The 25,772-nt window shown below is 37.7% G+C and overlaps 1 protein-coding gene and 1 non-coding gene across 2 annotated transcripts in view; both read right to left on the bottom strand.

The window, feature by feature from the left end:
- Positions 1-25,772, bottom strand: part of FOXP1 (forkhead box P1) — a 5,351,121-nt gene that overhangs the window by 2,282,401 nt on the left and 3,042,948 nt on the right. The gene's annotated exons all lie outside the window — the stretch shown is intronic.
- On the bottom strand, positions 2,702-2,789 carry LOC122807351. Its single transcript, XR_006365658.1, has one exon. It is a non-coding gene; the product is annotated as a small nucleolar RNA SNORD116 (small nucleolar RNA).

The following is a 25,772-nucleotide window of genomic DNA, read 5'->3' on the forward strand; positions in this document are numbered from 1 at the left end:
GGTAATCCTCTTTGTGAGGTATTTCTGCGGCCTTTCCAGTTGTTGTAGATGTCTTGTGAGGTACATACCGAAAGGGGCGTTGTACTCTATAATGGGTCTAATGAGTGATGAGTAGAGGGGAACAATGACCTCTTTTTTCCTGGATGAGAAACATGTTGTGATGAGGTGTGCTACATAGAAGGATTTCCTGACTACTGTGGAGATGTGATTTTCAAAGGAGAGACTACTGTCCACCTGTGTCCCAAGGTCTCTTATCACACTTTCGATGTTAAGTAGACTATTGCCTATGTGGTAGTTCATGGGTACAGAGTTTTTACCAAAAGGGATGACAATGCACTTTTTGGCATCAAGCTTGAGGCCATGGCTTTGACACCAGGCATCTGTCTCGGTAAGGCCCTTTTGTAGGATGTCCACATTGATAGGAGTTTTGATTATGGCTCCTAGTTTGCAGTCATCTGTGAACTTTGTTAGCCAAAGACCTTCTGGGGTAGCCTGTACTTCAGAGAAGTAGATACCAAACAGGAGAGGACCCAGGACTGAACCCTGTGGTACTCCACATGTCACTGGTCTGAAGTTGGATTTAGAGTCTGCTACTTTCACAGTGTGGGTTCTATCAGTGAGCCAGTTGATAACCCATCTTGTGACATAGGGATTTATACCTAGTTTAGTGAGTCTATCTATAATTCCAGAGTGGGGAATGGTGTAGAAAGCCTTGGTGAGATCTAGATAGGCTGCGTGAACCACCTTACCCTAATCTATGGGTTTGGTGACCGCTTCAAAGAAATCTATCAGGTTTAGGAGACATGATCTGCCTTTTACAAACCCGAACTGGGTAGGGTCCAGAGTTTGGAGATTACCAATGTCATTGTTTATAAGTTCCATGATGATACGTTCCATAGCCTTGCAGACCAGGCTCGTCAGGCTGATGGGGCGGTAGTTCCCAGGGTCCGTGGTGGCTCCCCCTTTGTGGAGTGGGATAACCGTTGTGCGCCATTCAGTGGGCAAAAAGCCTAAGGTGAGGCTATGATTGAACATGGTACTTAGGTGGGGTGCCAGTTCGTCCTGTAGTTCATGTAGAACGCAGCCTGGGATGTTGTCAGGTCCCATGGATGCTGTGTTCTTGGCTTTGGAGAGTGTGTTTTTTACCTGTGCAGCCGTGATTACAGGAACTTTGCATTCTTCCGGTATAGAGATGGGTCCATTAGGGGGTGAGAGAGGGGTAAAGTTAGCACTGAACCTATCTGCCAGGATGTTGGCAATATCAGTTGGTTCTGTATATTTAGTGCCACTGTGCTGTAACTCAGAGCAGATCTGAGTGTTGCCAATGAGATTCTTGACATAGCTATAGAATGCTTAGTGGTTGTCTTTAGAATCAGTGGCAATTTTGTTTTCATAACTAGCTTTGGAGGATTTTATGAGGGGATCTCAGCTTCTTACTGAGGCTGCCCACAGAGTTCCTCCAATAATGGGATTTTACTCTTTTTTGCAACAGTTTCTTTCTTCTGTTGTAGAGATTGTTTATGGCAGGGGACCACCAGATTGGCTTCCTTTTTTTGGAGAATAGCATCTTGGTTCTGTTAGGGATTGCACGATCCATGCACTCGTGTAAGTGCTTACAAAGTGCATTTGTATAGGATTCAGCAGTCGTACCTCTATTGTCCATCAGCATGGGTGTCGTGAAGTTTGCCACTTCTGTCTTAAGAAGGGTGAAGTTGGCTTTGGAGAAAATTTTTTATGGTGGTTTCCCTAATGGGGGGATGGGGGTGGGATGTGGATGTCTAGGGTGATTACCTTGTGGTCGGATCTGACCAACAAGGAACTGACCTCTGGTGTGGAACACCAGTTGCCCATGTTGGTAATGACCAGGTCTAGGATATTGCTGCCCCTGGTGGGGGTGTGGATAAGTTGATCCAAGGTGTTGGAATTTATGAATTCCAGAAAACGTTGAGCACAAGAGTTGGTACATGAGTAGTTTTCCCAGTTAATGGTGGGGTAGTTGAAATCATCTATTATTAGAGTGTTAGGTTGTACCCTAATATTTTCCAGTGTATCAAGAAATGAGGAGTGGGAATCCTGGGGCATGGTGGGGGATCTGTAGCAAGCTACAATTTGGACTGCAGTCTTGCCCAGAGTTAGTTGCACTTGGATAATCTCGGATGCATTATGCTGAGCAACTAGCCTGGAGGTGTGGATATTCTTAATGAGTATGGACACACCTCCGCCTTTAGTGTTTCGGTCCAGGTTAGGTGGCCGAAAGGTGTGGTATGATTTATAGCCTGGTAATGCAGGGGTGCTCTCTGGAGCCTTGAATCAGGTCTTGTAAGGCAAGTAAAAGGTATATGCACTTTTTCCCACTGTAGTGCAATCCTGGAGTTAGTATATATAGTTTGGGGGATGAGGGGGGATACAACCCCCCCCCCCATATTGGGGGGGTGTGGGGGGTGTAGCCCCCCCACCGAGTTTGGTTTTATATTATATTTCACTGAAAGCTTCAAAACAATACATTTTAAACCACAGAAATGCATACTTACACCACCAATGCCTAACTCTTTCCAGAAGACAATATATATCCAAACTAAGTGGGGGGCTGTGCCCTCCACACCCCCCTAACTATATATACTAACTCTAGTATCACTCTACAGTGGGGAAAAGGGCATATACCTTTTACTTGCCTTACACTACTCCATACAGTGCCAGTACTTCACTTCAGTGAAATGAGATTCAATGAAATGAGTTTTCAATTATTTCTGCTTTCACCAATTTGGTCAGGGTGAATTCAAATTCAGTGAAATGAGCTTTCAATTAAACAAAGCAGACATTATATATATATATATATATATATATATATATATATATATATATATATATATATACACACACACACACACACACACACACACACACACACACAACTCCAATCTTATTTTTTTTCTTTTTTAATATCTCATTATCTTTCTTTTAACCTCAGTTTTCTGGATTTACGACCTAACACAGCAGAGAGACTGCCTTTACTATGGTGCATATTGACAAGTAGTTATATTCCATCTTGGTCTTCTTGTTGTCCTCTCCTTAACATTCAATACTTCAGATAATGGGATCTTGATTAAGTGCTAAAAAAAACAAACAGGGCTCTTCTAGCACAGTCATCAATTGATTTGTTTCTCATCTCTTAGGGTACACCAAGAAAGTTCTATATGGATTCGACTCTTCTGCATTCATTGGAATGTAGGGTATCTAGTCACTCGCTCCTAGCCCCAGCATTTTTTTATCATGCACATGCTTCCACCTAGGGAAGACATTAGAAAGACTGGTCTAAGGTATGATTCTAATGTTGAAGATAAAAAGCTATACCTGCCTCTCTTGCAGAAGGATATGCAAGCTCTTTGCACCAAGAAGACTCTTTCAGACCATCCAGTGAACATCCTTAACTGGATGAAAGTTGGTCAATCACTTCAAACTTAACTGAGTCAATGCAGATACAATAATGATACACATGACCAAAAGGGACTTCAAAACACCCTGCCTTACCTCCTCATTCTTGTGCATACTGGGATCCCACCTTGAGTTTATGTAGTATATGCTGAAAGTAAAAGACCTTCATGTGACACCTGACTACAACTTAGGGTCAAATGACGATAGTCATTAAATCACTGCATTTTCATCTGAAGCATACGTCTTACATCAAATACCTTATTCTATTGCAGAAACTTCAGTGGTAGGATATGAAATCATCACTATGTGCCTTGACTGTTTTAATGACCTATACTTTCAGATCAAAGATACTGATCTGCAGGGACAGGAATGGGTTCAAAACTACAAAGCCAGCCTTCACATGGAGTACTCCTGATGGAAATATTTCACTCCTGTGTTGAACATCCTCTGGTGGATGCCATCTGCATCAATATCAATATTAAAGGTCTTTATTATGCCCTTATCAAGCCGCATATGACATGAACCTTGTCTGTATCAAACAGTTGCTATGTCATCCTCTCTTATTCCCTCACTTTATTCTACTGATGATGGAATGTCGGTGGTTCTCAGAAGTGCCCTGAGACATATGGACATAGGTTTATTTTCATACTGGGTGCATGCAATGTGAGCTCACTACATTATTCTACTGATGATGGAATGTCGGTGGTTCTCAGAAGTGCCCCGAGACATATGGACATAGGTTTATTTTCATACTGGGTGCATGCAATGTGAGCTCACTACTCTTATTCCCTCACTTTAATCTACTGATGATGGAATGTCGGTGGTGCTAAGAAGTGCCATGAGACATAAGGACATAGAATTATTTTCATACTGGGTGCATGCAATGTGAGCTCACTACATTATTCTCCTGATGATGGAATGTCGGTGGTTCTAAGAAGTGCCCTGAAACGTATGGACATCGGTTTATTTTCATACTGGGTGCATGCAATGTGAGCTCACTACATTATTCTACTGATGATGGAATGTCGGTGGTTCTCAGAAGTGCCCTGAGACATAAGGACATAGGTTTATTTTCATACTGGGTGCATGCAATGTGAGCTCACTACTCTTATTCCCTCACTTTATTCTACTGATGATGGAATGTCGGTGGTTCTCAGAAGTGCCATGAGACATATGGACATAGGTTTATTTTCATACTGGGTGCATGCAATGTGAGCTCACTATATTATTCTACTGATGATGGAATGTCGGTGGTTCTCAGAAGTGCCATGAGACATATGTACATAGGTTTATTTTCATACTGGGTGCATGCAATGTGAGCTCACTACATTATTCTACTGATGATGGAATGTCGGTGGTTCTCAGAAGTGCCATGAGACATATGGACATAGGTTTATTTTCATACTGGGTGCATGCAATGTGAGCTCACTACATTATTCTACTGATGATGGAACGTCGGTGGTTCTAAGAAGTGCCATGAGACATATGGACATAGGTTTATTTTCATACTGGGTGCATGCAATGTGAGCTCACTACATTATTCTACTGATGATGGAACGTCGGTGGTTCTAAGAAGTGCCATGAGACATATGGACATAGGTTTATTTTCATACTGGGTGCATGCAATGTGAGCTCACTACATTATTCTACTGATGATGGAACGTCGGTGGTTCTAAGAAGTGCCATGAGACATATGGACATAGGTTTATTTTCATACTGGGTGCATGCAATGTGAGCTCACTACATTATTCTACTGATGATGGAATGTCGGTGGTTCTAAGAGTGCTATGAGACATATGGACATAGGTTTATTTTCATACTGGGTGCATGCAATGTGAGCTCACTACATTATTCTACTGATGATGGAACATCGGTGGTTCTAAGAAGTGCCACGAGACATATGGACATAGGTTTATTTTCATACTGGGTGCATGCAATGTGAGCTCACTACATTATTCTACTGATGATGGAGCGTCGGTGGTTCTAAGAAGTGCCATGAGACATATGGACATAGGTTTATTTTCATACTGGGTGCATGCAATGTGAGCTCACTACATTGCAAGTTGCAAGACTTATTTACTTGTTTATTTGTTCACTTGGTAAATGGACTAATCCAGAGCCATTTTTCAGCCACAGCATGGACCATAAAACTATACACATTCTAGGTGGCTCAAAGTAGTTTACAGGGTTAAAAACCATGCTACATTATTGGTTACAAATTAAGTTTATGACTGGAGACATTTAGCTGATCACCTTTTTATGCATTTACTGTGGAGTAAATACTTATAAACACAAAGGTTGGTTTAGTTAATTAAAAGGAACTCAGGGCTTGACAACACAATTCCTGCACTTTGAGAAAACCTGTAATTTTCTAATAAACCTAGACTAAACCTTGTAAATGTAACTTGGAACTCCTTATTTCTGCTCTACTCTGAAATATGACACAAACCATCAGCACCCACAGATTCCACACACTGTACCTGTAGAACACCCCTTTCACTTGTCTCCTTTTAAATGGAAGTTGCATACTTAAAATAATGCTAGATCCTTGTTGTCCCTCTCTATCCATCTTGGCTAACTGGGTTATCCTCCTGCTTGTGGACCCATGTCAGCAACTTCTGCAGAATTTCTCCAGTGCTTGAGCTATCCCCTGTCCTATGCTGCTATGTGAGCAATTATTTCTCAGACTGAGTGGACCTCAAAGAATGGCAGGATGCCCCACAGAAAATAAGACAGCAAAGGTTATGGCTAGCTGCAAGTCTTCAGGGAAAGGTCTATTAGGTTCCTTCAGGAAAAAGATGATGTGATAATTTGGAAGGGGGAAGGAGGATGGGTTGTCTAAGCAGATGGAGGGGGTACAAGGATCTAGTGTTATGGTAAAGATGTAACTTTTGTATCCTGTGTTTTCCCCTCTGTCCGTCTTGACTAGTTGGGAAAGATTCTGCAGTTACTACAAATCCTAGATGTCATCATGGTAAGACACCCTTGCAAATGGTGAAACAGAAGGCCATTCCAGACCTTGTAATGTTTGATAAAGGTAAGCACTGTAGATCAGGTTGCTTCAACACAGATATCACCCACAGTAAAATATTTGAAAACGGCATGAGATATAGACATGGATATAGTGGTATAAGCTGTCTGTTTGTTAGAGAGAGAGATAAATTCTTTGAAGTGTAAATAAAAGCCAAGTAGCCTAACAACTATCTAGCACATTTGACTTTGGAAATTTCAGACCTCAGTCTGAATTTAGAAAAAGACACAAACAGCTGGTCATCTTTAGGTGTAGCTTTTGTACTATACAAATACAATCTCTGTTGGAGATGGACTTCTAGAGTAAAAAAATATATATACAGTCTCCTTGCTTAGAAAGGTTTAGAAATAAGACAGGTAAATTGCCAGACTGGTTAAAAGCAAACTGCAGCCAAAAACAGGTTTATTCGATTCTCTAGCACCTTGGCTATAACACCGCCTTCAAGGTGTACAAACATACACACAATGCATTCATATATATATATATATATATATATATATATATATATATATATATATATATATGTGTGTGTGTGTGTGTGTGTGTGCGCGTGTGTGTGTGTGTAAACATATATAATATATATATATATATATATATATATATATATATATAAATGTATGTTTTAAGACGATGAACTAATGATGCAATTATAATTGCATAATTGTTTAATTATTGTGATTCAGGGACTGCTGGGTATATATATGTGAATGCATTTTATGTATGTTAGTACTCCTTGAAGGCTGAGTTATAGCTGAGGCACTAGAGAATCGAATAAACCTGTTTTTGGCTGCAGTGTAGTTTTCATTGTGCTTGAACACTTATTCTCAGTGTTTTTTAGTTGAGGTGAATTGTGGTGAGGAGGTGAGATGGCCAGTGATCCAGCAGTTAATATTCCGCGTATTTTTAGAGAGGATATTCTGGATTCCTCTCAACGTACATTGGATTGCTTCCTGAGATCGTGATAGAGACCGGAATGACAGACTAACGGGCAGTGGTGAAGGGCTACCCTCGGTGGTATGGGAGAGATTAATTGAGGAAACAAGAAGTAAGCATTCTCCTAATCCATTTGCTGATGTGGGTAAGCGTTCCATAGACCTGTCATCTGAGGTAACAACTTTAATTGATAAACTGGAACAATTACTGAATAAAGAAACAGCTGCTTATTATAATAAAACTAGCCTCCAGAGGTACCTGGACTTGGATATTACTCCACATGGGCTGAGAGCAATGAAATATCCATCCCATCCGTTTGATTTGTCTTCTACAGAAGATAAATTATTCAAACAGAGATGGGAAAAAGCAGCACATTTGTGTTCCAGGGAATGGACTACCATCATGGTAGAGCAAGATGAGATAAAACTCTTGAATATAAAGAAAGACATTAGTAATGTTTGTAATAATTTAATGACTAAACTAGAAAGGTCACGTATTGAAACTTGCTTACATGATATCCAAGAAAAGTGGTGTTCATAGGTTCATAGGTTCATAGGTTCATACTAAGCTATCTGCCCGAGGGCATTTACAAGCCTAGCCCATAGTTTTGTGGCTTACGCCACCCCTTTAGTATGGGGAACTATACCCATTATTTTGCTGTGCCTCTGTTGAGCAGTGACACTGAGGTAATCCCTGGGGTATATCTGCGATCTCCCATCCATTGGTCAAGATTTCTCTTGAACAAGGCCAGCGAGGTGCTCTGCCTCACATATACCGGGATTTTATTCCACAGCATAGGGAGTCTTTGGGTGATGAATCTATCCCTCCAGCACGTCCTATTAATAGCCGTGTCGAGGTTTAAGTCTCCGCCCTTGTGGCTCTGACGGATCTAGATTTTTGAGGTGAAGCATATTCATCAAATCTGGGTTTGACATGGCCTTGTATGTTAGGCAAAGGTCACCTCTGAGCAAGCGGTGGCGACTGAATAGAGCTGGAGTTCTTTCAGTCGGGCAGCATAGGACAGATGTTTGAGACCCTTTATCCTTTTGGTGAGGAACTTTTGTGGCCTCTCCAGCTGCTGCAAGTGTCGGGTCAGATACATTCCGAATGGGGCATTGTACTCAATCATTGGTCTGATGAGTGATGAGTATAGGGAGACTATGACCTCCCTTGATCTAGATGAGAATCCCTTCATGATAAGGTGGGCAATGTAGAAGGTCTTCCTAACTACTTTAGCTACATGGGTGTCGAATGACAGACTACTATCAACCTGGGTCCCCAGGTCCCTGATAACTTCTTCTGTACTCAGTGGATTGCCACCTATTTGGTAGCTAGGGGTAACCTTGTTTTTCCCGAAGGGTATGACTATGCATTTTTGGCATTTAACTTTAGGCCATGGCTCTGGCACCAGTTATCCGTTTCTGTGAGACCCTTCTGAAGGATATCTGTGTCAGATGTGTTTTCTACTATGGCGCCCAGTTTGCAGTCATCTGCAAACTTTGTCAGCCATAACCCTCCTGTGTTTGCTTGTACTTGGAAAAGTAGATGCCAAACAAGAGTGGGCCCAGGACTGAGCCCTGTGGTACACCACTTGTGACAGGCTTTGAGTCTGACATGGCGCCAGCAACTCTGACCCTGTGGGTTCTGTCACTCAGCCAGTTTGCAACCCATCTTGTGATGTATGGGTTAACATTTAAGCTGATGAGTTTTTCAATGATACCCGAGTGGGGTATTGTATCAAAGGCCTTCACCAGATCGAGGTAGGCTGTATGGACTGCCTTTCCCTCATCAATGGCTTTGGTGACTGTTTCAAAAAGTCAACCAAGTTTAGAAGGCATGATCTGCCTTTGACAAAGCCAAACTGGGATGGATCCAAAGTCTGCAAATTCCCTATGTCTTTATTTATGAGGTCCATTATGATCCTCTCCATGGCTTTGCAGATAAGGCTTGTCAAGCTAATGGGCGGTAATTTCCAGGGTCGGTGGAGGCACCGCCTTTGTGAAGTGGGACCACAGTTGCAGTGCGCCACTCCTGGGTGCGTATCCAGAGGTAAGACTATGATTAAACAGCTGTCCTAGCTGTGGGTTTAATTCCTCGTTGAATTCGTGGAGCACACAGCCGGGGACACCATCAGGTCCCATGGATGCTGTGTTTTTGCTTTGGAGAGAGCAGTTCTCACTTGGGCGTTGGAGATGTTTGGGGGCTGCAATCGCTGGTATAGATATCTCTCCTTTTGGGGAGGGGAGAAGTTTGCACTGAACCTGTCAGCCAGTATGTTGGCAATGTCTGTAGGATCAGTAATCTTCACATCATTTTGAACTAGTTCTGAGCATATCTGGGAGTTTCCTCCCAGGTTTCTAACATAGCTAAAGAAGGCCTTATGATTGTCTTTTGAGTCTTTAGCTATTTTTCTCTCAAAATTTGCTTTGGATGATTTTATGAGAGCTCTTAGTTTTTACTTATAGTGATCAAGGGTGTCTTACCTTTTAAGGATTTTGCTCTATCTTGTAGTAGCTTCCTCCTTTTGTTGTAGAGTTTGTTTATGGCTGGGGTCCACCAGAGTGGACGCTTGCCTTTGGTACAAAGAGTCTTTGTTTTGCTTGGGATTGCCTTATCCATGCAGTCCTGCAGGTGCTGGTAGAAGGCATTTGTAAGTGATTCAGCGGCTTGAGTACTGTTTTCCGTCGGCTCGGGGCCTTAAAGGAGACCACACTAGTCTTTAGAAGTGTGAAGTCGGCTTTCGAGAAGTTCTTTACTGTGGTCTTTTTATTTCAGGTGGGGGTGGGATGAGGACCTCCAGCGAGATTAGTTTGTGATCTGATCTCACCAGTGAGGGTATACTTCGGTGTTGAACATTGTGCTCCCATGTTCGTGATGATGAGATCAAGTATGTTTTCTCCTCTTGTGGGGATGGTGACTAGTTGTTCCATGGCATTTGAGTTTATGAATTCCAGGAACTTTTGGGCTAGGGTGTTTGGGCTTGAGTAGTGTTCCCAGTCTATATTAGGGTAATTGAAGTCACCTAGTATGATGGTGTTTGGTGATACATTTATCCCCTCTAGTGTTTTCAGGAAGGCCATGTGAGGTTCCTGAGTTTGTGAGGGTGGCCTGTAACATGCTACAATTTGCAGAGCAGTCTTCCCTATGGTTAATTGCACCTGGATGGTCTCCGATGCATCGTGCGTTGCCACCAGTCTTGAGGTGTGGGTGTCTTTGATGAATATGGATACCCCCCCTCCTTTCTTGGTATTGTCCGGATTTTGGGGCCGGAACGCATGATAAGAGGTAAAACCTGATAGTGCTGGGGTGCTCTCAGGAGCCTTGAACCAGGTTTCTGTCACTGCACAGACATCGATGTTCTCCATACTGAGAAGGGCCTCGAGTGCGTGCATTTTGAGATTTAGATTTCTGGCATTGAGCAGCATTACCCTTAGTTTTTTTCCTTTTTTGTGTTCTAGGGTGGTAGGGTTAGAATTTGAGCCTTGCCTAAAAAGGCACTATGGGGTGGCAAGAGCCTTTGCCAATATCCGGAATCCCAGGGTGACAGGTGCAAGCCGTCCCTTGCGGCAGCGTGGCTTGTCCAGCATGTCATCCCAGGCAGACAGACATTGGATCCCCTTTGAATGACACCAGAGTTTAAGCCAATTGTTAAAGCTGATCATCTTATCTCTGTATTGTGGCATCATTCTTGGTGAAGGTAGGATACTGCTCAAGGTCAGGGTCATACCTGCCTGGGCTACATAATCAGAGAGCTCCTCAATGTCTCTTTTCATGTAGTCCAAGGAGGTGCGTCTCAGGTCGTTTACACCAGCGTGGACAATGACTGAGTCATATTTGTACCTGCTGTTGAGAGACCTGAGTGCTTGCGTTATGTGGCGGATTCTAGCGCCCGACAGGCAGCTTACTGTGACCTTCTCCTTACTCAGTCTGGTGAGCGGGACGTCAGTGTGTCTGACTATGGAGTCACCAATGACTAGTGTGTCTGGCATTGTGTTTGGCCTTAAGGGCTGTGACTGTTTGACACTCTGACTGTGAGGTCTATGTGTTGCAGGTGTTGTGTTCTGAGGTGGTGGTTGTTTGGGTGTCTGCTTTGGTGGCCTCTGCTGTTTTGGTAGATTTTTGATCAGAGCCGCCGAGTATGTCTTTGTGTGTTTATGTGTATGATTTGAGGTTGTGATGGTACTATGTGAGACTGGGTCTATAGTGTGTGTGGTAACCTTCTCCTCCTGACTGGTCTTGCCAGTCCTATGTTGAGAGAGCTCAGCCTCCAGTTTGGCCGTATAGTTGCATCTCTCGCATGTATTTGTGTTTTGTGGGAGGAGGAGAGGGTTGTCTGTGTACATGAGGCAATTGTAACATTGCCTCAATATTCCCAGGTTCACCAGCTGAGCAGGAGAGGACACTAGCAACTGATCCCTCGACATGCTAGAAGGACTAGACAAAAAACTTTAAAAGAGATTCGGGGACGTGGTGACCGAGAAATGGGGTTTGCCTTTTGGGGTGCTATCTATAAGAGTGCCGTATCAAGGTAATAAGTACTGTAGGAGCAAGTGCTAGGTTTAACAGATAGAGAAAAGTCTACTTGGAGTCAAGTAGAGATGATCTTTTAGGTATTAGAGAAAGTGCTAGTAACAGGGATGCTTAAAGGTAAGATTGAAAAGAATGCACTCTGCAGTGTGCACTAGAGAAGTTAGATATGAAAGTAGGTAACTTGAGTTTTACCTGTTTAAAAAGTTAAGGTTTAGTGGAGAGTTACTATTTTTAAAACAGCAAGATGGACTGAAAGGGGTGGTTACTTATGTATTTTGGTACTATGAAATACTGTAGGATGGCCAATAAATTTAAATAATTGAAGGGGTGGGATTTCAAAAGTGATGGTTTTGTGATTACTCACATAAGCCAGTGAAAGTAGAGAGAAATGAGATATATGGTCAGATTAACATAAGAGGCGGGCAACTAGAAAGACAGTGCCTGACTCAGAACAGAGAGAGCTGTGGTCTCTTTTGAAGTTTTAATATGCTGTTAAACAGAATGCAAGCAAAACACAAGGTAAAGAAAACAAACTACAGTATTCAAAATATAGAAAGGCAATACAGAAATACAAACTTTGAAAAAAAGTTAAAAGATCAAAAACTTAATAAAATTAAGAGATCTGCGTGATTATGAAAATGGGACTGCCTTTTTTAGGTAGACCAATAACAAGTCACGCTCTAGGGTCTGTTTCCAGGAAGGGGATGGGCAGGTGAGAAGTGAAACAAGAAGTGAGGCGTCTTATAGTGACAATGGTAGATACGTTAGTTACTATGAGGATGAGAGAGAATACCCTCCCTTACCTGTTGCAAACAATGGACAATACATGCAGGATAATTTTCATTCCCATGGGGGGATTAATGGCCAAAGAAAAAGAAATTATCCAGAACGTGAACCGCAGAGAGGGGAACAACAGCGACAATGGCAGAACAACAAGAGAACCAGATGGTATTGACTGCTTTCATGTAAATATGGACTTAATTATTAATTTATCAGGTTCTGAGCTCAATGAACATTTGTATATTGTTTTAAACCATGGTTTGAAGTTTGTGCCCACTGTGTTACCGAGATTATGAGAATGCAAGATAGAATTATTTAAGATTCGTAAATTGCATTTATGGTATTTTTTAATGTTCAACATGAAGCACAAATGGATGATGTTACTGAACAAAGTATATTTGAAAGCAGTAGTAATGATGATGAAAATAATTTTTGTAATGATTCATTTGAGTCCTTTATTTCATGTAACAGTGAATTTAACGCTTATTGCCCTATAGATACTTCTAATGTTAATAAAAAGAATAAATTTATTCCACCATTTAGTCATGAGGGTATTAAGAGTTTCCACTCTTTAGTGGAATATGAAATTGAAACATTATTTAAGAAATTTAACACTGAAAATATTTAGTATAATTTGACAAAGAGTGAATGGTTGGCTCTGGTTGAATTTTCTAAACAGAATGATTTTGTGGTTAAACCATCAGACAAAAGTAAAAGAATTGTGATAATGCATTGTACTCAGTATATGAAAATGTGTTTAGATTTATTGAAGGATGACAGAGTTTATGAATTAGTCAGTATTAATAAAGTGGAAGAAGCAAAAAATAATTATATACATTTGATACAAAAGGGCTTGAGACTGAGTTATTGGACTGAAGATGATGTGTTAAATAAACTTACATATGAGGATTCAGGAGAAGCATATTTTTATTGTTTACCTAAGGTTCACAAGAATTTGTTAGACCCCACCGGGAAGGCCAATAGTCTCAGCTAGTAATTATTTCCTACGTAACGTGGGGGTAATTCTTCATAAAGTTTTATTGAAGGAAGTTATTTGCTTGCCTTCTTGCATTAAAAACTCTTTTGATTTCCTTGACAAAATAAAAAAATGTTAGGTGGTCAGAGGGAATGTATTGGATGACTCTAGATGTACAGAGTCTCTATACTAACATCAGGCATGAGTCAGGGATGGAAGCTTTGAGAAGAAGAATGGGGGATAGTCCACTAGCCCATTATCTTTTGGAACTAGTTAAATTTAGTTTGGACAATAATTATTTTTGTTTTGAAGATCAAATGTACCATCAAATGCAGGGTACAGCAATGGGCTCCCCCTTTGCGCCCATGTACACTAATATTTTTATGGGGATGTTCGAAGGAGAGTATATTTATACTAATATGTTTTATCAGAGATATGTGAAAATGCATTTTAGATTTATAGATAATTTGTTTTTCTTATATGATGGGGGTATTCGGTTTGTACAACAACTTATAGATGAAATACAACGGAATAGATTTAATATTAAATTTGATGGTCTACAATATGAGGAAGATATCATTTTTAGATATCAGACTCGTAGGGAGACCAGGCAGAGGTGTAACTACTGGTGTTCATGGAAAATTTAATGAAATTAACCAGTTTTCAATGGGGACAAGCTGTCACCCTAAGCATACCACAGAGCCACTTCCTTTTGGTGAGTTTTTAAGAATTTCAAGATTGTGTACAGATAATGAGGTCTTTGAAAGAGAATTGGCAAATACTAGTGCTATGTTTAAAAATAGGAAGTATGACTTCAAAGTAATAGAAAGGGATATGTTTCAAGTTCAGGATTTGAGATATGGAAGAAAGAAGAAATGGAGAGCAAATAGTACTAATATTAATTATGGAAATAATAATAATAAGGATAGTTTTTTTTGTAGTTATGAAATATAATGTTTTAAGTGAAGATATAAAAAAATGTTATTTTATATTATTGGGACTATTTGAAAAGGTTTAGTGAGTTAGAAGGAGTGATTAAGGATAGACCTATTTTTTCATATCAATGAGGGAGAAACTTGAAAGATATGACAGTTCATACTAAATTTCAAAGAACTGGTATTAATATATCATTTCAGTTAGGAAATAAAGGTACGGTGGCCTGTAATAGATGTATAGGTTGTAAGTATATAGTGAAAACATTTTTAAAAATTAATGGAATCTGTTTTAAAGTGAGTGGAGATTACAACTGTCACACAGTAAGGGTGGTGTATGCAATAAAGTGCACCTGTAACTTGTTCTATATAGGCCAAACGAAAAGATAAAGAAAATAAGATTGATGGAACATTTGAGAGATATCAAGACAGGAAAATTAGAGAGTCCATTGGCCCAACATTTTAAAATCTTTCATGGGGGGGACCCTGAAAGTTTAACAGCAACAGTTTTGGAACAAGTACATGGGGTGAATGAGATAGATCTTAAAAATAAATTGTTGCACAAAGAGATTTTATTTATTTTGAAATATAAGACTTTGAAACCAAATGGACTTAATGCAGACTGTTGTTGGAAAAGTGTTATTTGATAAAGCTAGTTTAAATGGATTTTTTAATATGTTTGAAGATGATGAACTAATGATGCAATTATAATTGCATAATTGTTTAATTACTGTGATTCAGGGACTGCTGGGTATATATATGTGAATGCATTTTGTGTATGTTTGTACTCCCTGAAGGCTGTGTTATAGCCGAGGCGCTAGAGAATCGAATAAACCTGTTTTTGGCTGCAGTGTGGTTTTTGTTGTGCTTGAACACTTATTCTCAGTGTTTTTTAGTCGTTATGAATTGTGGTTAAAAGCAAACTCTGATGCTACTTTTGGTACAAAGGAAAGGTTTAGTCTTCAGTGTAACACAGCCTTCCTTTTCAATGACTCTACTGCAACTGGCAGCAATGTTTTCTAAGGCAGAAATTTCAAGTAGAGTCATAAGGAGGCTGCCTTAGGGCTTGCAAAATCAAGGTAAGGTCCCATGATGGAACTGGATCCTTAACTGGAGGTCTCAATAACAAACTGCCTTTGAGAAAGACTTTGGAAATGTTTAGGGATGTCATGTAAGCAGAATCTGAACCAGAGTTGTCATCGTCTTCTTTCTGCTTTTCCTGATTAGGGGTCGCCACAGTGTGTCACCTATCCGCTCGTGACTGGCAGTGGAGATTTATGGTGTCGAGTTGCCAGCCCGGCGCCCAACCTTCCACAGAAGGCACACACATGCATGCACTCACACCTAGGGCCAATTTAGAATGTCCAATCCACCTACAGCATGTCTTTGGGATGTGGGAGGAAACCGGAGCACCCAGAGGAAACCCACAAGGCCACAGGGAGGACATGCAGACTCCGCACAGAAGGCACCTCAGCCAAGGATCGAACCGGAGAACCTCTTACTGTGAGGCAGCAATGCTAACCGCTACACCACCAGGGCCGCCCCAGAGTTTGAACCAGAGTGATAACTGGAAATACCTACAAGTTGAACTTTAATGGTAGAATAATTTACTCCAGGGGACTTCTAAGATGGCTACACACTGATCAACAGTTTAATTTCACCTAACTCAGCAGAAACTGAGGGATAACAGCCAGTGAAATTCTCATTTTGGATAAAATTCAATTACTGACTAGTAAGTACACTGCCTGTATGCCAAGAACAGAGAAATTTAGAGAACCAGAAAGAAAATCAACCAGAAAAGGAGAAGAGAAAAAACATGGCTGGGAAGAATCCTGCAGCTGTTCAACAAAATGCAATTCAAGCTTTAGCTTTCCACTAATTTAGAGGAAAAATAAATCAAATGTACTCAGAGGTGACTGAAATAAATGAATCACTGAAGGTATATATCAACTCAAATTACAAAAGACTGGAACAAATAGAAAAAACTTAAGTAGCTATTCAGATGAACTGAACTGCAAACCTCAAAGAATGAAATGAAGGCTGGTTAAGTATGAAGTTTCTCAAAAAGAGCTGTTTCAAAAAATAGAAAAGTTATAAGTCAGAGTGCACAAAGAAAACCCGACACTTTTTGCTTTACCAAACAAACTAGATGGAACAGACTGTATTAGTTCTATTACAGCACAAATAAGCAACTGGACTGGAATTCCATAGCAGACTTTGTTAATGGAAAAGGCACAATGAGTGTTTCCTCCTTTCCTGGCCATGAGAAAGCAACCAAGACCTATGTTAGTAAATATGCAATCATACAAGCACAGATAGCTGTTCCTGGCATAATGGTGGCAGAAAGGAAAAGTATCAAAAATGGAGGCAGCAAAGTGTTTGGGGAAAATGCTTATTCACTGAACACCAGCCAGAAGAGAAGCACACTTATCCCAGCAATCAGGGAATGCTGAGAAGCAGGCATGAGATTCAAGCTGCTGCATACAGCTGTCTTCAAGCTACTTTTATAGTGTTTTTTGGAGAATCAAAGACATTTTGGCTGCAGAACAGGCTACAAAGGAAATAAAAAAACATTTTTCCAACAAAAAAATGAGCCAACAAACAGAAATGAACTCTACTTCTCATTCTTCTGACAATAAAGTTTATACAGAGACTTTGCCAGTGTAACCCTTTCCAATAGAAATGCTTGAGAGAGGTAAAAAAGTACAGGAGGTGACTAGAAGTGTCAGAACTACCTTGGACTTGAACCAGAGTCTGGTGTTGGGAGATGGTGGCGAACACGGTGAAGGCCAGCAAAAGATAGATTAGTGAACACATGGGAGACTACAAAGCTTCATTTGCATAGTGAAATAGGTCTTTGCAAGAAAAAGTGGCTGAGAAAGACTGGACGTTTACTGACTTTGTTAACTTGTGGGTGGACTATAAAGCTTATATCTCACTTTATGCCATTAATATTTAGAAGGTCACTAAAAGGAAAAAAAAATAACTAAGTAAAACAATTTGTGTTCTTATTAGTATTTGTATAAAAATTGTGACACCCCTGCACTGGTCCAGTAAACAAGGAGCCTCAATCCTCACCACTGGCAACATATATTAAAAAATCAATTTAAACTAGATTTACAGAGGGGAACATAGACACTGAGAGGATGACAAGTACACACACAGTAAAGTGCAATTTCCCTTAAGAGCATACAGAAATCACAGTCAGTCTGGGGCTGGTTTCTCCCTCTTTCTCCAGATTCCCATTAAGATTCCCCACTAGCACAGCTATAGGGTTGAGATCTCAGCTGAGTGCCAAGCCAAGACCTCCAGCACCTTCTTTGTCCAACCAGTGCTTCGTGTCCCTGCCCAAGTAGTTCACACACACAAACACACACATGCACAAGCACGTGTGCACACACACACACACACACACACACACACACACACACACACACACACACACCTAGGAAAGGCTGGCACAGGTTTACTAGCTATGTTCCCTTCTGCCCAGATCATAAGGTAGTTCCAGCTGCCACCAGACACTCTTACCAGCTACTTTAAGGCCCTTAACAAATGGTGTCCAATCCTACTGTGTACTGTTACTATTAAACAGCAAAAAAGAGAGCACAGGAACATTCAATATCCACACTTTAATGCAGCAATACAACACTTAAGACAGCAAAGCTTTCGGGTTTACCCTTCCTCAGTGCTTAAACAACTGATTGTTTAACCAGTACTTAAAGTAATAAGGTTAAAACCACTTAAAAGCGCTTAAAAACATTATATTATCTACCTAGATTTAAATATATGTAGGTTGTTCTTAGGTATGTCTGTGTTAGTCAAGTAGTTTTTGTTTATGTTTAAAATATTTATTAAAATAACATTTTTGTATATTATTAGTTTTTTATTAATATGGTAGGGTTTGCATATATATATATATATATATATATATATATATATATATACATATATTTGCATCTAGGTAGATAATATAATGTTTTTAAGTGCTTTTAACCTTATTACTTTAAGTACTGGTTAAACAATCATTTTATTATTGTATAATTGGGTTAGTGGGTGTGTTGTATTTTTTAGTAATATAAACAATGCTTTTTACTGTGTTCAGTCACTCTGATGATGCCCTGATGTTACAGGGTGAAAGCACTTAGTCGTACATTACATGGTTATTGTTTTTTCCTTCCTATCCATGTGTGGATTTACTCAGCGTTGTGATTTATCATTTTTTATTTTTTTTGGTTTATACATGAGTTAGCGAACAGCTAAATGAGGCACTAGGTGGTATTCCTTAACTTACACAATACGTAATGCATTTAGAACATTCCAAAAGTACACAACTGCAAAATCAGTACACTAACATAACAATGAATGGAGAAAAAGTTCCAGTTAACCAGTTAAACACTTAAGTGGTGCACAGAACGCAGTCGGCAAGGAACACACAGCAGTCAAGAAGAAAAGTAAAATGGTTTTCACACAACCAAGGCATCTATAAAAACTAAGGTCCGGAAATTAGGTATAGGGGAGGGGTTTGGACATAGGTAATAGTGATGTACACCCAGATCAGGAAATTGCCCAGGATAGCACAGGAAAATGAATTGGTACTGAAAATGCTTTTAAGAAAAGAAAAAAACAATGACTAATAGGGAGATAGTAAAACAGAGAGTTGAAGGCTGAAAAATTAACCTCACATGCACAGGTATGTCGTAACTGCACTAAACAACAACTAAGATGCAGCAGGATGCAGACACAACAGTATAGTCTAAGAGAGGGGGTGGGGGTACTGGAATGCAATGAGAAGGAGCAAGATAACAGGAGTGTGATGTGAAAAAGGCTTGGAGAAAAGTACGGTATGGCAGGGAAAGGGTTTATAAAATTAAAATTAAAGTGGGAAAAAGAAATAATGAAAAATACTGCAGGAAAAATAAAGTTAGAAATTATATAAGTGAATAATAGACAGCAACCTCCCTAACAGCTTGAACACTTTAATGCATTTAATAGAATAGGGTACAATTTAGTTTTACTTAAATTTAGCCGGTGCTTTTTTTCTTGCAGCTAAAAGATAATGTTTTCTAAGAACATACAAGCTGTTTTACACATTAGGGAGAGGAACAGAGATAAGAAAAGAACAGACATCAGTCAGTATAACTCGGAGCACAAGTTGTTACTTGTACTTTAGCATGAATAACCTTAATTTTAGGTTAGATAATGCCTGTGAGTGCAGCTATCGATTTGGGGAAATTGTTCCTATAAGGAGTGTTAAACTTCATTTATTGAAGATGTACATATACATAGTTGTGTGTGTTTGTTCTAAGTTAATGGAGGATAGGGGTATTCTGAAAAATGGGACATAGGTTCACATGGAGATGAGAAGAAACAACTGTACAAAAAATCAGCCTACCAAACATTAGTGTGTGCATGTAAGGCAAAAGTTGGAAATGGGCATTCAAAAAACTGTCTGGTATCTTAGGTAGGATAGGTTGAAGCAATAGCTTTTTATTATAATGGCTATGCTATCAGTAATATCTTGGAATGTAAATGGCCTTACAACTATAAGAAATGCACAGTGCAAATAGCAATGCTACAGGGAATGAATTTGGTAAGAAATAAGCATGTGAATTTGATGAAGAAAGGATTTCATGATGGATATTCAGTAGAATATCAGGGACAAAAGAAAAGGGGAGTAATAATACTGATTGCTAGAGGGATTCCAATAGTGATATAAAAGAAAAAAAGACAATAAAGGTACATTTCTTGTTATAAGGGACTACTACTGGCAAGGGAGGAGGATTACACTGGCAAGTATTTATATTCCACCAAAAACTACTACTACAGAGCTTAAGGATGTTTTGGGAGAAATAATCAGTTTTCAACAGGGAATATTACCTGTAAGTGGGGATCTGAGCTTGATTTGCAATAGTGAGGATCTCTAGTGAGATCTAGTAAGGAAAACATAACAGAAAAGGGTTAGGCTTTTGAAAATTTATGAAAATATTTGGTATGGAAGATGTGAAGTCAGTAGCAGGAACTCAGAATTTACTTATTACATATTCCCCAAGGTACAATAATTGAGCTACACTGAATAAACATTATTTTGCACAGGAATATCTGTATTTGATTGAAAGCTTCAACACCCATTCAATAACTATTCCAGATCAAACACCAATAAAAACTAAGATAATAATGCAAGGTAATGAAGTAAAAATGAGACACTGGCTGTTTCCCACCTACCTGTTAAAATAGATGAATTTAAGTAATGGGTAATGGAAACCAATCAAGATTTATTACAGAAGATAAAGATTTCTTCCGAACTAATAGTTAATGAAAGATTTATTAAAGAAGATAGAAATTTCTTTAGAAATAATAGCTAATGAGAGGGATAAAATGAGAACAGAGTTTAAACACAGAGTAGAAATAAAAGAGGAAGAGAAACAGTTATGCAGATATAGGAATTATTTAGAGGGGCTGAGGATAGAAACCCCTGAGGTAGGCTGTCTTCTTTCCCCTTTGTTATTTGCTTTATACTTAGAGCTACTAGAAAAGAAAATAAGGGACTCAGAAATTCAGGAATATAGGGCGTGGCCAAGAATGAACACAGGATAGCAGCAGATTTCTTCAGCTCCACCAATTTCACTACACTGACAGGAAATAATTACTTTAAAAATTAATTTATGAAGTAATTTTCTTTCTAAATATGTTGGTTTATCTATTTCTTGAATAATATCTAAAAAAGAAAGAAAATTTTAATAATATTCCTGTCAGAAATCACCTTGGAAATTTTCTTGTCAGTTTCTCTGTTTGAAATGAGTTCCAGTAAGACAAATTCTCAAGATTCCAGCATCAAGAAAGAACTTCAGTCTCTGATATCTACAGTCCAGCAACTTACTGCTAAGATGGATAAACTGGATACTAAAATTGATACCTTCATAGAAAAAAACTACAAAACAAATAGACTTGTTACATATAGACTTGCAACAACAGAAGACCCAGATTGCAGGCATAGAAGAGACTGTAAATGACATGGAAAATAGAATCCAAGAAGAGGAAATCAACATTGAGTTTTTGCTGAAACAAAATACACATCTACAAACAAAGCTTGATGACCTGGAAAATAGATCTAGGCGCAATAACATTAGGATTTTTGGACTGCCAGAAAATATTGAAGGTAACAATATTACTTCTTTTTAACAACATGGCTCCCTAAAACTTTAGACTTGCCAGAAGCATTTTCTTTTGGTATCGAAAGAGCCCATAGATCTATAGCTAATACTAACTCTAACAAAAGTATCCTAGATCAGTTATAGTTAGATTTCTATCATCTTTTGATAAAGAGATGGTACTTAAATCTGCTTGGGCTAAAGCTCCTGTTAAAATTAATGAGGCAACTGTGCGTTTTGACAATGACTATTCTTCCTTGGTAATAACTAAAAGAAAAGTTTTTCTGCCATTAATAAGGGAGCTTAAGAAAGCACAGTTTAAAACCTACCTTCTGTTTCCTGCCAAGCTAAAAATCTTCCTTCCTGATGGTCCTAAAATTTTTGATGACTTAGACTCTGCATTGCTGTTTATCAAAAAAATAAGATTTTGGATAAAATAGAGGAAATGGAATGGGCTAGTCCTTCATTAAAGAGGTTGGCAACAGAAACTTCATGGAAGATTTCAGAGAAGAAAAAAAGACTAAAAAACAAATGACTTGTTCTATGTTTTTTTCTTTTTTTTCTCTCTCTCTTTTTTTTCTTCACTATTAATCTTTTTAAATATAGTTACTGCATTTTCAGAAAGCCACAAATATTCTGAAAAAGATTTAATCAAAGTTATTTTCTGTGTACAAAGAACTATTTTTGTTTCATAATCAGTCAAAATATCTGAGGAACTAATAACAAGCTATCATTCAATATGTTTCTCTTTCTGACAAAGAAAACTAAGGTTAGTAACTTGATACATTTTTTTTTCTTCTTTTCTTTTATTTTAAATAATGACATTCTATTTAGATTATGCAGTGGGTAAGGGGTGGGGGAGGGCAGGGAGAGAAGTGTAATGAAAATATGACAAATGGAATAATAACTTATTTATTCCTTGTAAAAAAGTATATATGTTGGTTAAATGCTATTGCTAATTATACTTCCTTGATTAAATTGCTTATACTTGTTTACAAATAATTTGTCATGCTTTAACTAATAATAATTAGAACTAAATAATAGTAAATAGTATGTTTCATATCCATCTTTATTAATATAAACAGCAAGTAATATTCCACTGTAGATACTTTTTATAGCTTCCTTTTTCATTTTTTTATCTTTTCTTTTACTCTCTTTTTATTTTCTACTCTCTTTTTTTTCTGTTCTTTCTCTTTATTTTCTTTCATATTAATATATTCACATGCTTTTGATCATACTGATACTGTAAATAATAAGATTTGTATAAAAATTGAATTGGGGCATAAATAATTAGTTCTATTACATATTAATAACTTTGGGCTTAGTTTCACTTTCATAGAGGCTGTAATAACTTGTAAAATACTTCGCGAAGGTTTTGCTATGTTTAGCTTCATTTATATTGCTAAATGAATGTCAGTCACTTGTTTTTAACAAAATTCCCGCCAGAATGTTAAGGGAGACAATTTGGGATGTGGGTTACCTCGTGAATAGTGTCCTCGAGTTGTTTTAAAAGCTTCAACACTCAGAATTCACGCAGAGAAGCTGAAAGCAGTCAATTTGAACTTTGACCCCTGAATTCACACTGACACATCGCAGATTCATGAAGAACACTCTACCAGGAAGTAGAACTGCTGCAAATGCGACTCTGCGATGGAAAATAAACTCTATAACATTTAAATGTGAGTTATCTTTTATAACTACTTATTTATTCATGTTATAATTTATAAAATATGAAAGTTATAATGATTTTAAATGATTCAGTATCTCATAGTAAGCAAATGTGATATTTTAGAAGACATAGAAAGTGAAACATTTATACATGTGTTTTTGAAAGTTTACTTGACTGCAACATATTAATGTATGTAAAAAACTTATTTAAACATATACATTGCTATAATTCATTTGATTTATCTGACTGACAAGCATAAATATTTTTATGACTCTATTTTGGAAGAAGTTGTCATGTGACATATTTTAAAGCAGCAGTTTAGATATACAAAATACACATGGCTTTCTTCACAATAACGCAAGTATTTCTGAGAATTTACATAGCTATTCAGTATGATTTATAACAATTTCTATAAATATAATATTTTATTTTATTGGCAATAATAAGTATGAGAAAAAAGCTCTGATACAAGTAATTTAAAGTCTTTTGGAAGCTGTTAACTGCATTTCTATGACAGAAAATAGGTACATCTTAATATATGTAATGTCTGAACCATAACAGTCAAAGTTATTGATTTAAATGAACACCAGAACTTGTTTTTACAAACTTTGAATAAATTAATATGTAGATATGCCCTCCTTTTTTTTTTTTTTTTTTCTCTCTCTCTCTCCCTCTCTCACGTCTTTTATTTCTTTCTCTCTTCTTGGTTCCTAATATCAAGTTTATTTGAATGCTATTTGAGTATAAATGTATTATATTAAATAGATGTACATAGCAGTATGAATTGTTTTTAAAAGTTTCTATTTGTTTATATGATGCTGATTTATCAAATGTGTAGCTTTGTCTTACCAGATAATCTAATTGAAAGTTGTTAATTTAAGTTAATAATAACTAGTATTAAATTGATAAGGTGGCAGTTGAGGTACTGCTGCTTAGGGTAGGGGGTTAACTTGAGTGGTATGTACTACTCTAAGTTGGAGTTTTTAACTCCAGGCTGGGTGCAAGGTTTAATCCTTACATTATTTTCTTTTGTTCACTGTTGTATGTATATAGTTCTGACATCCACAATACATTTTGTAAGCTCATTGTCCCTACAAACAAAATTGAATCTTATACAAAATCTCATAACAGATTCAATAAATACAGCTATATCTAAAGGTACACCTAAAGGAGGAGGTATAACATTACTTATTTTGTTAATTGTTATTTTGATTATAAGTTTTATATGTTTTAAAAATGCCAAATGACTTCTCTAAAAGGAATTTCTTTAAACATTAATGGACTGAATAATCCGTGTAAAAGGGCAAGCCTAATAAGATACATTAATTTACATAAGGCCAACTTAGTATTCCTTCAAGAAACACATCTCCTGAAAAAAGATATTGATAAATTAGCCACAAATAAATATACAGTATTGGTTAGTTCAGAGCACACTCAGAAAAAAGAGGAGTGGCTATTTTATGGAATAAAAGTATGCCCATTCCTAAAACTATTAAGTCTTATCAAGATGATAAAGGAATGTTTTGTATGGTTACAATACAAATTAATGGGAAGACTTATACATTAATCAATGTATATTGGATACCTGGAATTGGTATTAATACAGTGAAATACCATCTTGATAAGATCATATCATTCTCTATAGGAGATATTATTTTGGCAGGTGACTTAAATTGTATCCTACATGAAAATGATACTACTACTATAGGAAAAAGGAAAATTACATCTAATGCAAAACATTTAAAGGATTTTGTTAATTCTTATCATTTAAATGATATTAATAATCAGATAGACTCAAAATCATTACCATACACCTTTTTTTCTAACAGATACAAAACTTATTCAAAAATAGATAGAGTCTTTATTTCTAACCAGATGGTAACAGAATTAATTAACTCTAAAATCATTTCATGTCCTATATCTGATCATAATTCAATTGTTTTTGAGTTCATGATAAAAAATACTTACAATGTTCAGATCAAAAGGATACCAGCATACTTAACTCAACTAAAAGACTATAAAGAATATATACTTTCAGAAGTACAACATTTTCTAGACATAAATAATACTCCTGAAGTCTCCATTGTTTATGTTTGGGATGCTTTAAAATCATATCTATATGGACAAAGTATCAGATGGTATAATAATAAAAGGAAATCTTGGGATAAGGAATTTTTAGATATTCAAAGTAAATTAGACTCTTATAAACATAATAATAAAGAAAATATTATGGATAAGAAAGTCATTGAAGAAATAAACAAACTAAATGAGAAATACAAAGAAATTTTAACTCATAAAGTTAAAATAACTTTAGAGAAATACAAGTTTTGTCTTACTC

This window comes from Protopterus annectens, chromosome 7.part0 (genome assembly GCF_019279795.1).
Source record: "Protopterus annectens isolate FY-2018-M chromosome 7.part0, PAN1.0, whole genome shotgun sequence".
Taxonomy (NCBI): domain Eukaryota; kingdom Metazoa; phylum Chordata; order Ceratodontiformes; family Protopteridae; genus Protopterus; species Protopterus annectens.